Here is a 12736-nt window from a genome sequence, read left to right as displayed (position 1 = left end):
TAGAATGTGTTATTAATGCAATTGCACTCAACCACGTTTATGGAGCATCGGCTGCATGCCAGGCTCTGCTCTAGGTTCTGAGGTTCAGCAGGGAACCAGCAGGCAAGTCCCTGCCCTTGTAGAACCTCCGTCCTAATATTTAAGTGCATCAGCCGCTTGGAACTTTAGCTCCAAAGAAGGGCGTCCCTGGCTCTTCTAAATGGCACCCGACCGACAGCGTCCCCGCAACTGGGAGGCCGCGTGTTTGCGCCAACACACAGGCTTCGTGACCAGCTCTCATCCCTGCTGGTGTCCTCCAAGTCAGGAACGGGAGCAGGTGCTCTGGATACGGCTGTGGGCTGAGAAACACGAAGAGCGTTTCATAAACTGCCTTCATCAACATCACACCAAAGGGCGTACTCTGCAGATCCCTGAAAGTATGGCCCTGCACCTGTGGGCAAAGGTGAGCGTGGACGGCAGCCCTGGGGCAGCTCAGGGCCCAGCCACGGGCAGAGACAGCACAGGGGGCGTCCTCACTGTCCAGGGGAGGGGGCGAGCCCAGGGCAGCCCACTCATCCCCAGCCTCACACCTGCCGGGCAGAGCCCTGGGAGGCCTGGCGGTCACCCCAGACATGACACCTGAATGCCGCCCTCTCCCCCCCTTTCCTGTTGCTTCCTTCATGCGCTAGTTCAGACGGGCCCCCCTGCCTTTCCCACCTCCCAATCTCAACATCTCTCCTCCATCTCTCCCGGTCTGAGCCAGCCCAGCCTCCAAGCCGCAGCTCAAAGCCCGCCCACCCCCGCCACGAAGCCCGCTCTGTGCACCACCGCCTGCCCTGTGCCAAAGGAATGCCTCTTTGCTCTGAATTTCCGTGTTTTTTTGGCAATATTTCCCATCATATTGTCACATCTACCTCGGGCACAGCGTGGCCCGCTGGCTTGGCCCCCAGCAGGTGGGAGCTAGAGCTGTCACATGGCCTAGGAGCGGGGACCCGGGGACCCACGGAGAGTCCAGCAAGCGCCGTGCTGAGGGCGTGGCACACAGCAGTGTGCGAGGTCAGTGTCCATCCCCACTGTGCAGACGGAGTAACTGAGGCCCGCACATGCAGAGCAACGCGCCCAAGGTTCCACGGCCCAGAAGCGGTGGGATGGGGACTGGACCGGGTCTGTGTTTCTCCAAAGCTCTTTCCATCCTCAGGGCCTGGCCTGTCCGAGGGGGGCGGAGGCCAGGCCATTCCGCGGCCAGACCAGCTTGGACTCAGGCACATAAAGTGTCTCTGCAAAATCTTTTTAACACGTTTTATGACTGAAATTTCCATTTTTTTTTTTTTGCAAAAGCAGACACTAGTGTGACGAGCCCCATGGCCTCACTCCCAGCCTCCAACTGTCACCCCATGGCCTCACTCCCAGCCTCCAACTGTCACCCCATGGCCAGCCTTGTCTCGTCTAAACTCCTGTCCTCACCACCATGGGCTGCTTTGAAACAAATCCCACAAATTGTATCTAAACATCTTTCTGAAGGGTTTGCTGCTGCTCAGGAAACACAAGTGCGAAGTCATCTATTCCTAGGCCCTGGGCATCCATCACCTTTGGGGCTGTTGCGGGCTTTCTGCAGCGTGGGAATAAAACACACAGCCCAAGAGGCCGTGAACCTGGCCTGGCTGCGGGCCCCTCTGACCCACCCACTGTCTTCGGGGGCCCGGCCGAGCCAAGGTGGGGTGGGCGGCTCAGAAGCTGCCCTCGTCACAGCAGCGGAGCCTGTCAGCGGGCACAAGGATGTCCCACCAAGAGGAGCACCTGGCACAGGCCCTGGGGAGACAAGGAATCCACCCGGAGCCCCCCCCCCCCCCCCCCCCCTGCTCAGGCCTGATTCCAGGACTCAGCCCAGTGCCTCCTGCAGGTCCGGCTACGTGAGAAAGAACCTGTGTGCGGAGGCAGCCAGGGCAGGTGGGCAGGAGTGCTCCCTGAGAAAAGCCTGCTACCCGCCCTGCACTGCTCGCTGTGGGCTGCGTGTAAGCAACAGTTTGTGTTTGGTTGGGGTTTTGCCAGTGAAGGATGATCATCTGCCTCGTGGGGCTGCTTGAGGGCTAAATGAGGTGATGGGTATGAAGAAGACGTCTTCCGTCTTCCGTCAGGGTTAAATCAGGCAACATCTGCGCGGGAGCAGGCTGGTGTGCCGCCTCCCACACCCTCTGTCACCAGCACAGCTCCCACATGCCTCCCGCAGGGGGTGCTCCAAAGCCCCGAGGCCTGCATGCCAGTCCCTCCTCTGCCGCCGCCCACCCCCTGAGCCTTCCCACACCTGCCAGACGCCAGTCATTGAGTACCTGGCCTTCCAGGCTTGCGAGAGGATGAAGCAGAAAAAAGCGCGAGAAAAACGCCCACCCCGTGCTTGGGTCCAGGGATAAGCTATTTTGACCCCTTCCCTGGACCCTGGGGTAGAGACACATCGTACTCCTCCTCCCAGGCTGAGCAGGAGCGGTGTGTGCACCTGGGCTGCACAGGTGGCGGGAACCAGCAGGGAGGCGGCCGGAGAAGATGCCCAGGCTGGCAGAAGGGGTGTGGAGTGCTGAGGGCCGGTCAAGTTGCCCTTGGCAAAAACACACCGGAGCCCAGGTGTGGAAGCAGGAAGACAGGCAGCGGGAGGGGGGGGCCTGGGAGCCCAGCATACTTGGCTGGGTCCCCAGATGCCAGCTCCGGGGATCGTGACTTAATCCCATCCCCCAGCAGATGGTGTTGAGGAGGTTTGTGTGGAGCTGGGGGAGGAGAGGGCGTCGGGAGACTTGCCGTGAGGACTGGGGAGGAGAGAGGTGGTGGCGCTGCCTCACCAGCTGGCCCACGAGTAGCCTTTGCCAGCATGCCGTGTCTGCACGTGCCTCGTGCCAGCACCCAGTGCTTCACACACTCCAGATGGAGAAACTGAGGCTGGGAAACCCAGGGACTTGTCTGAGGTCACACGCCCGTGGTGAAGACAGGATTCCCATGGAAACGGTCCAGCACGGAGCCTTTGCACTTGGCCACTACTCTGCCCCGCATCCTGGCAGAGTAAGCAGGTTCTAGAAAAATCCATGCTTACTAACGCAAGTCTCAGGTGCTCTCCGAAGAGGAATCCCCACGCGGCAGGAGACGTCGGCCATCGGAACGTGGCCGCATTGCGTGATGCCCAGCCGCCGGGGCCCACAAGGCTGGTTCTGAGACCCAGAGTCCACAGAGTCCCACCTCTTGGTGGGCGCGTGGCTAGTTTTCCCTGTCGTCGGTGCTTCCAACTTGCTAGGAGGGCAGAGGCTCGCTGGTCCTGGCCCCCCAACAAATGCGGCCAATGAGAAACTAGTTTAACTGTGTGGCAAGGGCAAAAGTTCACCCACCTTCTCTGGCCAGATTCAAGGAATTCAGCCCCGGAGCCGTGAGCCCAGGAAAATGCCAGATGCCAGCAGACCCTGTGTGCGGCTCCTCCCGCACCACGCAGGCTGGCGGTGGGGTCTGGCAAGTGCCTCCTTGGAATTCTCCCGAGGCCTCTGCCAGTTCAACTGCCAGGGCAGCAGATGGCACACACTTATCTGCTGATGATATTTTGATTTATTTATCTCTTACAGATGGTACCATGCCTTGATTTCTGGCAGAAGTCCAAAATGTGGGTTGTCTTCCTGGGGGTAATCGTTTGTCCAAGCGGAGGAAATAGCGGAGACTAAGATGCCACCTGGCATTGTGACGGTCGTTGAGGCCCCAAGACGCACCTTGCGTGGGCATTTGGGGCACTGTGGGCAAACCGAAGGGAAGAATTTGTTCTGCAGAATTTTTCAGCTGGAAGAATCTTAAATGCCTATTTAAAATTAACACCAGAGTGGTTAAATGTAAGAGCTCTGAACTCACAAAGTTTTGAGTTCAAGTCCTAGCTTTGCCACTTACAAACTTTCTGACCCCTTATAGGCCAGACTGTCTAGGTCTCAGTTTCCTCATCTGTAAAGTGGGTGTAATTGTCATCTCCATCACATAAGATGTGGCAGAAACAGCTAGCTATCCTCCATAAAAGGCACCACTCCTTCGGTAGTGTGGAGTTACGGCTAGGAAGTGGCTGCCCAGCCAGGCACAATACTTCCCAGCATCCGCTGCTTCCTGGTGGGGTCATGTGACTGGTTCTTGCCCCTAGAATGTGAGTGTGGGTGATGTGTGTCACTGCCTGGGGAGGGCTTTTGCACCGCGGGTGTGCCGCCCAAACGCAGAGGACCCCGAGGAGCTAAGACATGTGGAGGCACGGTACGGAAGTTGCCTGGTCCCCGAGTCATTGCGTAGAGGAGAGCTGTCACCCCCGGATCACCTGAACTGAAGCAATACATGAGCAATAAATAAATGGCGACTGTCTTGATCCACTGGTACCTCCGGGTTCGTTCGTTACAGCAGCTGGTGTTACCTTATACACAGTTGGGGGCCAAATGAAATCATCCATGTGAGACAGCTGGTGCCTGACAAGGCCTCGGTAAGTGTTCACAGCCATCATCGTCTCCAGCTTTCAAGGGAGCCTGGTAAATAGAGGGCAGTGTGCAGGCTTTACTGTCATCCCATCTGTCAGGTCGTTAAAGCAAGGCAACCCTGGTGCTCCCGATGCCCCAGCCTCATTCCGCCCTTTTCGGATCCCAGCACGAGTCCTCCCTGCGTTGTCCTTGCTCACGCCCCACAAGTATGTTTTGAAGGAGAACTGAGAGAGAGAGGGAGCTGTGGTGGTTTTTCGGTGGCACACTGGGGAGAGCTGGGCCCTGGCTCCCCCTCTCCTCCCCTTCGGCACAGAATTGTCAACTAGAGGTGGGAGGAGGGGCTTAGGGACCACGGAGCCCACCATCCTCAGTCTCCAGGTGTGAAACCAAGCCCCGGGGAGGGCTCATGAGTTGCTTAAGTTCTCATCACATGTCAGATATTGAGCTAAAACTGGAACCTGAGTCCCCTGCCTTCTAACCCAGAGGAAGTCTGGAAGCACAAGGGCCCCGCACGCCGTGGCTACAGAAAATACTAACAGCTAATGCTTACCGAGCACCTACTATGTGCCAGGCACTGTTCTAAACCTCCACATGCACTCACCTGCCTAATTCCCATAACAACCATATGGAAGAGGCACTATTTCATTCCCATTTATCAGATGGAGAAACTGAGGCCCAACGGCACAGAGATGAAGTGGTGGACCAGGATTCCCCCGGCACTCTAACTCCAGAGCCCCCACCGTCAGCCCTGTTTGGAGGGATGGGACTTACAGGAAGGATCCAGCTCATTCTGCTTGACTCTGAGGCACAGAGTGAACCCACTGGTCCCAGGAGCAGGACTCTGTCTACAGCCAGGGGAGAGCCAGCTCAGAAAGGCCCCTCGGGCGGCACCACCCTCCCTGGGGACGAGCATAAGGAAGGCTTGTACCACCACGTGCTGGTGCTGCCAAAAGACGCCAGCAGCCAGGGGTACCAGACTGGCCCGTGTTTCCTCACACGTCCCCCAGGCGGTCCCCGCGGGGCTTGGCGCTAAAGGACACCGGATCCCGCCAAGGGGAGCGATTCTCCCTTCCCGACTCCCTTCCGACTTTTCATCTACTTCCAGGAGAGAGTTTTGGTTTTGTTAACATTGTTCATCTTATTTAAAAAGAGAGAGAAAGAGGAGCGGCGAAAGCATCCCGCTAGGACTGTTTCACACACACACAAAGGGACAGTGGGATGCATCTTCCTTCTGTTTCCGCCAAGTCGTGCTGGTTTTCTACGTCCGGTTGTAATGTAAAGCTTCCCCTTACGTCATTTATGTAACGCTGAGCCAATATAGAGCAACACAAAAAAAGTCTTAGTGGAACAGGGCATGTGCTAAGAACAAATTCAGAAAAGTGACGGGAGAATGACCGAGGGAGGGGACGCTGGGACAAGGAACCCTCGGCTCCGAGGCCCACTCCAGGCGGAGAGCCGGCCAGGCCGCGCCACGCAGCACAGCGCGGGCAGCGCCGCTCGCGTCCTGTTCGTATGAGTGACATCTGCTGGCATCCTGCAGCGAGGCCTGTGTGGCCCAGCACAGCGGCCACGGACATTTGGAGAGTAACAGATACCCCAAACACGGGAGGGGAGACGGATAGTCCTGTGTTCGGCTGCCCCGAAATTGGCAGCCAGCGTTTCTCACTCTGAGTGATGGCCCTCTCTGACCCTCCACGATGTCCCATCCTCAGGGGCCACCAGGCTGCCCAAGCAGCACCCACCCCATCCTCAGGAGGAAGGACGCAGAAATGCAGGCGCGGCTGCTTCCTGGGGAGGGAGGGGGAGGGGTGTGGGGAGAGAGAGTGAGATGTGCCTTCAGTTCTAAAGGCAGCGGCCGACGTTCTCCGATGTGAGAGCCATTCTTGGAAAAGCTAGCCGCCACTGAAACCCAGCTCGCCCGGAGAAGAATCCAAATAAACTCAAGAATGGAGAATTCACACCGAAAGCACCAAGTACTTTTCAGTATCCACATATTCAGAATGTTGGGATATGGTGGCTGTGACGCCTGACTTTGCAAAGACCACAGGAGCGTCAGCGATCCGGAGGCCCAGTCCTATCTTGCTCAGGAGGCGGCTACCACGGGGTTACTCTGCTTAAAGCCAGCAGTGACATTCCTCTGCCCTTCCCCCTCAAATCACAAAGGTCAAGCGACCAGGCAGAAGACAGGGGGGTTAAACGCAGGCCTGCGCCTGTCGGGAGCACCCAGGCCCCAGCATGGCTCTCTGACCCAGCGCTGCAGAGCAAGAGCCTCTCCTGTCTCAGGAATTTACCAAGCTGATTTTAAAAAAAAGAAAAAGAAAATCAACTTACACTCACCGTGCCAGGCCAGTCCTACACATCTCTCTACCCCTCCCCCACCACACTCACACACACACACACTCACACACTCTCATCCATGGCCTCAGCCTCTTCCCCTGGCCTCCTTGCCTCTCGCACTGTCAGATGCCAGGATGTTGGTAGAGCCAGCTCTGAATTCAGCTCAGGAATTTCTACTTAATTTCAGTTCTTGCAGAATCACCACGCCTTCAAACATTATTTAAAGAGCAGACTCCTAAAGATCTATAGTCTCTGTGACCCAGCAATTTCACTTCTTGGAATTCATCTTACAGACATATTCACACGTATACAAAGTAACACGGGATCAAGATAAGTCACTGCAGCGTTGTTTTAATAGCAAAGGACTAGAAAGAGCCTACATTTCCATTAATTATATAAGAAATATGCATTCAATGTATGGAAAACTCAGACCCATCAACACAAGCAAGGCAGCTCTCGCCAAGTATGAACACGGAATGTTAGCATTAATTAATGTTACTACAGAATGCAGAATGTCAATATTCCGTGAAAATGTGGGTGCCCCGCTGAAGCTTGCGACCCACTGCTCACAGAGAATAAATCTGAACAACTCCACCCTCTTCGGCCCAGCGTGGCCCCCTAGCATGCTCCGCCAGACACTGCATTAGCTTTCAGTTGCTGCTATAACAAAGTACCACAAGCTTAATGGCTTATGCAATACAGTTCTTTTTCTTACAATTCTACAGGTCAGAACCCCCACATGTGCCAGTGGGCAAACATCAAGGTGTTGGCAGGGTTGCGCTCCTTTGTGGAGGCGCCAGGGGAGACTCCGTCCCCTTGCCTTCCCCGGCTTCCTGTGGCCGCCCACACTCCTGCCCCCAAAGTCACCGTGTGGAATCTCTTCCTTCATTGGCACGGCTCCCTTTCTGACTTGGGGAAGAGTCTCCACTTCGAAGGACTTGTGTGATTCAGGTGGGCCCCCCAGGAGAATCAGATGATCTCCCCATCTCAAAATCCTAATGGAATCACCTCTGAAAATCCCTTTCCCCGTGCAGGCGGCATGTCCGCGGGTGGCAGGGACCGTGGTGCGGACGTACGGGGCGGTGCACTGCTCTGCCTACCGCAGAAACGCTGGGCTCCAGCCACCGAAGCACTCGTCACATCTCATCAAGCACAAGACCTTACGCTGGTGTACCCGTCCCTCAGCCCGAAATGCTTTCTCCCTGCCCAGTTCCTACCCAAACCTTCATAGCTGACCTCAAAGCCCCTCCTCCAGGAAGCCCCCTGGTTTCCCCAAGCAGGATTAGTGATAAATGAGACTTGTCATTCAGCACTTGAACTATTTGCCTACATGTGCCCTCCAGCAGCCTGCAAGCAACTTAAGAGTGACACTGACTTACTCGACCACAACAGCCCCACCCTTCAGCATGATGCCCGTCTCCTCGCACGAGTAGCAAACACTGACAGAATGATATACTGAGCCCTTTCTATTTTAATGTGGAAAGCACTATACAATTTTTGAATTCCAAATATGACTTTATGGATCTGTTATTGTTGTTGTTTTAATTCACATGTCTGGCACATGATAGGAGCTCAATAAGTATTTGTTGAGTGGATAAATTAAAAAGCACACCTAATATTTATTAAATATTTTCCATATGCCAAGCACTTTGCTTAGCTCATCAGCTCTGCCTCCCTAATTTAACTTTTCACAATAACTCTCAAAGGAGGACTACTGTGTTCTGTGGGGTAGTTAATACTAGCTCCTGTTACAAACACTTCAAAATTGTAAAGGCTTATTTCTCCTACGGTGTTTCCCCGAAAATAAGACATCCTCCGAAATAAGACCTACTTACAGGTTTCCTTCTGAGTGAAATATAAGGCATTCCCCGAAAATAAGGCCCCCAGGCTCTGTCTCAGAATGAAAATTAATTTACCGTAAACTGGTCACTAGGGCCGCCCCGACTGGTGTCTAGCAACCAGTGACGTTACGCAGAGTCCTGACGTCACTGCTGTGTGGAGGCGGAGCGGAGGTCGGAGTGAGCGGTGAGCGCGGGGTGGGAGAGAGGAGGAGACTTTCGCAGATGCGTGTAGAAGAACAGGAGGATTAGAGCGGACGGGACGCGGCGAAGGTGGTGAGTGCTGGTCTGTCTCTGGTGACACTACCTGATGCTCGCAGCCGCCTTCATGATGACTGAAGGTTCTCAGTCAGTGGCAGACCCTGCTCCAGCCCAGATCCAGGCCCCAGCAAGCCCAGTGACAGTCCCCAGGCAGGCCCCAGGGGGTAAATGTCTCATAAAGGGGTAGGGGGGATGTCTGGTGAAGGTGTTCAGTGGCACAGGGGTGGCGGGAGGGGGATCTCTTAAAATGACACAGGAGGATCAGAGGGGGCAATCAAAATGACACAGGAGGATCAGAGGGGGCTATCAAAATGACACAGGAGGATCAAAAGGGGTTACTAAAATGGTAATTCCCCCTCTGATTCTCCTGTGCCATTTTGATTCCCCCCTCTGATCCCCCCTGTGTCATTTTGAGTGATCCCCCTCCCCCCACCTTGTACCCCAATTCCTTTTTTTTTTACCCCTAGAAATGAGCGCAAAAAGAAAAAGCTACTCCATGGAGTATAAGAAAGGAATCGTGGAAGACTCTTGAGGCCAAAATCTTACTGCTTTCTGCAAAGAGAAGATGTTGAGTATCCGATTGGTCCAAAAATGGCAAGCAGAGTATGGTAACCAGAGTATTGAACAAGTGGACAAGGGAAATGCTAAAAAGCGCAAGTGTGGATCAGGTCGGCAACCATTATTTTCCGAGCTGGAAGACCTGATCTGTGAATGGGTTGTTGACAGGAGAGCAAAGGCTTTGGTTGTGAATAGGGCTCAGATTCAAGAATTTGCCCTTGCAATGGCACCACAGTTTGACATAGCCCCCGAAGACTTCAAAGCATCACAACACTGGCTGGATAATTTCCTTCAGCGAAGTGAACTGTCTTTAAGAAGATCTACAACATTGTTTAGGTTGGAAGATACTCAAGTTATTAAGCGAGCACTTGCATTCAAGTCCTTTATTGATGATGCTGACTTCTCTAAATACAATCTTTCCAACATGATTGCTATGGATGAAACTGCAGTGTTTATGGGCCAATCATCTCAAACAACAATTGAACAGCGGGGTGCCTCCTTAGCATACATTCCCTCCACTGCTTACGAAAGTGCACGTGTTTCCTGTATTTTGGCAATTCGTCTGGATGGCACTAAAATCCCACCTTTAATCATTTCTAAGGGCAAGAAGGAAAAGATTGAACGTGTTTTGGGCGTTTTTGTTCCTGAAACTGAAAAAGCCTGGGCCACACAAGCAGTTATAAGGAAGTGGGTCGATTTAATGTTGCCGCTTGTTATGCGAGGGAGCCAAAGAGGTCTGCTAGTCTGGGATGCAGCCAGCACTCACCACGCTAAAGACATGAAGACATTTCTTCACGAAAGAAAAATAGATCAGATAATGATTCCTGCAGGAATGACGGCCTATCTCCAGACTCTTGATATTGCAATAAACAAGCCATTCAAAGACAATTTGCGCATGGAAATTAATGACTACATTGAAAATAGAATAGAGAGAAATCAGCGTGGAAACTTTGTGAAACCTAAACTGCAAGAAGTTGTGACTTGGGTGAAGAATTCATGGGAGAAAATCACTGACAGTTGCATTGCAAATGCACTGCGAGCAGGCTACCTTGACAAGAAGTACTCATTTAAAGACAGTGCTATTGCTAAACATGAGAGATTTGGTCCACTGATTCTGAAGGAAATGGAGTCACAAGAAATTCACCAGGAAATTCAGGAATTGGATTGTTATGATGATGTTCCAGAAGATGATGACATGATTGTCATTGAATAAATGAGTAAATTCTTGATACTGTAGGATTCACAGTTTGTCTGGTTTGTGTTGACAACTACCGTACTACCGTACCATATACAGGTAATAAATTTCCTTTATTTTCATTTAACAATAAATGTGTACCGTATTCTTCTTCATGGAAAAATAAGACATACCCTGAAAATAAGACCTAGCATGTCTTTGGGGGCAAAAATTAATATAAGACACTGTCTTATTTTCGGGAAAACACAGTACATGACTCCCATCCACGCGGTGACTCGGTGGCCCGGCCTCCTTCATGGTGCACCACATCCGTGCACCACAGATGAGGGAGAGAAAGTATGGACGGGGCCTGCTGTATACTCAGCCCGGAGGAGACATACATCACTCCCACACATACCCCCTGAGCTCCCTGCATGTCCCAGCTTCCTTTGCAGTCGGATTGGCCATGAGGCTGGGACATGCAGGGAGCACGTGGAGAATGGGAAGCAGTCAGAACCACAATGACTAGCTTCCTCATCTTATGTGAAGAGCCAGAGGTCCAGAAGAATGGAGACACTGCCCGAGATCTGGCAGCACGCACGTGTAGGAGGCAAATTCAACCAAGGGTCTGTCTGCCGGCACAGACCACACCCTTGCTTGCTCACATTTGCACAAACTGTGTGACCCAACGTCAGGCCACTGCAGAGGATGAAGGCCTGGGGCCTTGCTGAGTGGCAGGAAGGACCCCAGCCTGGAACGGGGCGTCTCCTCGGGACAATGCCACAGCGGATAATCGCACAGAGATGGTCGGAGTCGGCAGGTCGCCTGCCACCATCCACAGCTCACCCTGCCAGTCAGCATATGCATGGGCCTAACCGATGACGCAGGCAGATGTGTGTGCTCGATTCCCCCTCCAGACTGTTGCCCAAGGGGAAACAAAATCTACTTTTTAAGCCAGCGTCACACAAAGCTTGAATAAAACCAGTGACTCTCAGGGCAAGCGGCTGCCTGGGCTCCCTGGGCCCTCACGGCGTCATTTCTGGGGCTGTTTGGCCGTTGTTCAGTGTCTGGAAAGAAAGACTGCTCCCCCCTGGATGTGTGTCTCCCCGCCTCCTCCCTGCCGCCTCCCCGTGTGCTGGCCCTCTGCTCTTGCAGTTTGATGTTATAGCAGAAAAATTTCCCTAACCCCCGGGTCGCTTGGCCGCATCAGTCCCAGATCCGGGGCCCTATCGCTCTCCAGAACCTATCGCTTTTTCTGCTGTTCTGACTTCCAGCGTCAGCATCGCTAGGCTGAGCTGACTGCAATTACAAGTCAATTAATTCTCAAGTGTTCAGGGCTGGTTGCTCAGGGAGTGGGTTATTCCGGCTTCTTGCTTCCCCCTCCCTGTGGGTCAGCACTCATTAGCACCTCCATCAGCAGGCAAGAGAGGAGAAGAAAGTTTGCTGAACTCCCACCCCCCACCAGTTGCTGGTCAGTCTCTGCTGTTGGCACGGAGGCAACTAGGACCCTGGACTCATCTGCTTGTGCTGCCGCTTCCCCTTCGCAGAGATAATGTGCTGTTTACAATCATCTTCCGGAGAGGAGAGGGTAGCTGCAGCCAGCACCAGCCTGGATCTCCATCCCCAGAGCTGCTCCCACCAGCCCCTGACGTCTGCGCGCTTGACAACAGCGAGTGTGCGTGTGGGAGCGGCGAGCGTGTGTGCATGCGAGACCGATGCTGTCAGCCGCGGTGCGCAGCTTGGTGGCGGGCCGTCTCTTTGCAGCGTGAAATATGTCGAGGGACACTGTATAATGGTACCGCTAATAAATACAATGAATTGTTCAAAACCAAGCACAACAGCTCGTCCTCACGTGAAACGTCTCCTCCCCAGCTTACCCAAGAACGGGCTTGTTTTCCAACAGGAGGTCAGGGCCCCTCCTGGGCCTCTAAACCTGGTCCCCTCCTGAGGGGCTGCAGGAAAACAGAAAGAGAAAGAACAGACACAGGCCCAGTGGAGGGAGTGCTTTGGCTCAGAGGGGAGCCAAGGTCGGTCTGGGAGGAACTGGGCTGCCCCGCAGCACTCGCCACCTCCAGGCAGTCTGCAGCCCGGGCTGCACCCACACTCAGGGGCCTTTAGGA

The 12736-nt window shown here is 53.8% G+C and overlaps 1 protein-coding gene across 3 annotated transcripts in view; it reads right to left on the bottom strand.

The window, feature by feature from the left end:
• The window catches only part of GSG1L (GSG1 like), a 200358-nt gene that overhangs the window by 142211 nt on the left and 45411 nt on the right, over positions 1-12736 (bottom strand). Inside the window, exon 1 of one of the 3 annotated variants that reach the window (XM_080682041.1) lies at positions 4388-4466. The exons of the other annotated variants lie outside the window; for them this stretch is intronic. The gene's annotated coding sequence lies outside the window, so the exon portion shown is untranslated. Of the gene's footprint in view, positions 1-4387; positions 4467-12736 lie in introns of those variants that run through there. 3 annotated transcript variants of the gene reach the window in all.

The sequence above is a fragment of the Plecotus auritus genome, assembly GCF_963455305.1.
Source record: "Plecotus auritus genome assembly, chromosome: 7".
Taxonomy (NCBI): domain Eukaryota; kingdom Metazoa; phylum Chordata; class Mammalia; order Chiroptera; family Vespertilionidae; genus Plecotus; species Plecotus auritus.
This window is presented reverse-complemented; position numbering and strand designations above follow the sequence as displayed.